The following is a 2,487-nucleotide window of genomic DNA, read 5'->3' on the forward strand; positions in this document are numbered from 1 at the left end:
TCCTAGACATTTGTTTTTGTCTGTGTACCTAAATGTCAGGGAAATGTTGCTGCCTTTCTTTCAGATTTAAGCAAGATTGCATTTCTGACTGCCTTGACTCTTCCTCCCTCCCTCCCTCTTTTGCTTTGTCAACAACAAAATGTAACTTACAGTAAAGGCAACAATAAAGCCCACTCTCTGAAGGAATTGTCCAATGGGACACAGGAATGCTGCTGTTCTCAGACTTTGAGGTTTCCTGTTAAAAAGCAAGTTTGTTTCAGAAATTTATTCATTTTAATATGTCTGGCTGGATCGTGAGGAAAATAACAAAAAACAACACTGTCTCGTTGAAAAAAACCCCCAATTCTTTCAAACAGTCAATGCAGAACCCTATTCAATATATCCTTGTAACAAACATTATTTAAGATTGTTAGTGTTGATTAATATTCATTTGAATGAATGGTAGGGATTCTCAACAGTGTCTGTCCAAATCAGAACCATTGGCTGCGTTTACTGAAAGATTATAGGAAATGTCAAAAAACGCAAAATTCTTCCCCAAGTGAAAGTGACCTAATGATCACTTTCAGATACTTCTCTTTTCTTTGTGCTATTTTTATACATATCTACTGCTGAGCCGCTGAACTTGCTGACTGAAAGGTCGGCGGTTCGAATCTGGGGAGCGGGGTGAGCTGCTGCTACTAGCCTCAGTTTCTGTCAACCTAACAGTTCAAAAACATGCAAATGTAAGTCGATCATTAGGAAGGTAACAGCCTTCCATGCAGTCATGCTGGCCACATGACTTTGGAGGTATCTATGGACAACGTCGGCTCTTCAGCTTAGAAATGGAGATGAGTACCACCCCCTAGAGTCAAACATGATTAGACTTAATGTCAGGGGAAACCTTTATTTTACCTTGACCTCATTTTACCTTAGAATGATTGCATTAGGCAAACAGAAGGTCTTTCCTTTCCTGTAAAATATTCCTGTAAGCAACCCTTGGGGAGAAGCATGAAAAATTTTGTGTGTTCACATAGTAATACTTCATCACCATTTGCGGCAATATTATTCCTATTTTATAGATGTCTACAGAGTCTGAGATAAAATTACTTGCTTAAAGCCAGTCACATACCCTCCAAAATTTCTCAGCTGAAAGACAGGACTTTGTAGCTGAGCAACATCACAGTCAAGATGCCAAAAGCTGTTTACTTTTGTCTGAATCTGCAGGGAAAGGTAAGAGTCCTTTCCACTGAATTATTTGATTGCAAATTGCATTTTGAACTCAGCTTGTAGTTATCAAAGTAAATTGAGGACGTAGGGATGAGGAAAGAAAAACTGGGCTGAAAACGTGGTATATTTGGATCAATTGGAAAAGTTGGAGGGTATGCATTAGGTCATGGCTTAGTAAAACTCAGGTCTATATCTAAGGCACCAGCAAAAGGCAAACTCTCTAACACAAATAGACATCTCTTGATTTGAGAGCATATGTGATAACCTACCTCTTCTCTATTGGCAGCAGCAGGTGGATATCAACCTCAATTTAAAATTTCCCACAATGCCGAGGAACAACACTATGACAAACATCATATGAGAAACTGAATATGGTTCAAAGATTCAAGCAAATGCTACAGGTGATGGCCCCTGATAAACCGAGTGTGCAGAACAATGAAACTGGCTCAGCTAAGATAATTGTAGTATAGTATGGCTCATGTATTCATGAGACTGATGTTCATAATTTATCCACATCTTACAAAATATAGTCTCTCATTTACTAAGTCCTCCAGTAAGCTTCCAGTGGAATTTGACCATTGAGTCATGTTAGAGGACCTAGAATTGTGTTCTCTCTAGGCATTTCCTTTGTTCTTCAGTATGACCTTATTGTATGCTTCCACTGAAAGTACTCCCTTCACTAAGGTTTGCTATCATATTGGTTCTTGGCCTTTTGGCTATGATCAAGTGTAGTATCTGTTTTGATCAGTTTAATCAAGTTTGCTATTTTCTGCAAATTTTATGAACTTCAGTAAATCCGAAATATCCCATGGGTATTGTATCTTTTACTGATGTATCTCTTAGCCAAAGGATGTGGGAACTCATTTTTGGAATAGGAGTAAAATAGCAATAGTATCTTTTACCACTCAGTTGAAAGCTTAAGTCTTCTAACTAGGAATGTGCTTGAAATGGTTCGATGAATCAAGATGTTCCCTTGGAGTTCATAATGTCAGAATTCCAACACTTTGGAAGCCCTTTCCCCGAGAGGCTAGACTGGAACCTTCTTCAACTATATATGATTGTATGACAAAGACCTTGCTGTTCAGGCTTTTAAATGCATTTCAATTTCCTGTGTGTGTTTTAAATATATTTTGTAATTGTATTGTATTTTACTGCTTTTAATTGCTACCAGTTGTCCTAACTGGTGTAGTGAAAAGTGCAATGTAAGTTTTGTAGAAAAACAATAATGTAGTACGTAACTTATACCTAATATAAGCTCCACAAGAAAATACTGAAGTCTGG

The 2,487-nt window shown here is 37.8% G+C and overlaps 1 pseudogene; it reads left to right on the plus strand.

Annotated features, from left to right (window-relative positions):
- Positions 1–1,902: 1,902 nt before the first annotated feature.
- LOC132769512 (U2 spliceosomal RNA) lies at positions 1,903–2,071 on the plus strand (annotated as a pseudogene).
- The last annotated feature ends 416 nt before the right edge of the window (positions 2,072–2,487 follow it).

This window comes from Anolis sagrei, chromosome 2 (assembly GCF_037176765.1).
Source record: "Anolis sagrei isolate rAnoSag1 chromosome 2, rAnoSag1.mat, whole genome shotgun sequence".
Taxonomy (NCBI): domain Eukaryota; kingdom Metazoa; phylum Chordata; class Lepidosauria; order Squamata; family Dactyloidae; genus Anolis; species Anolis sagrei.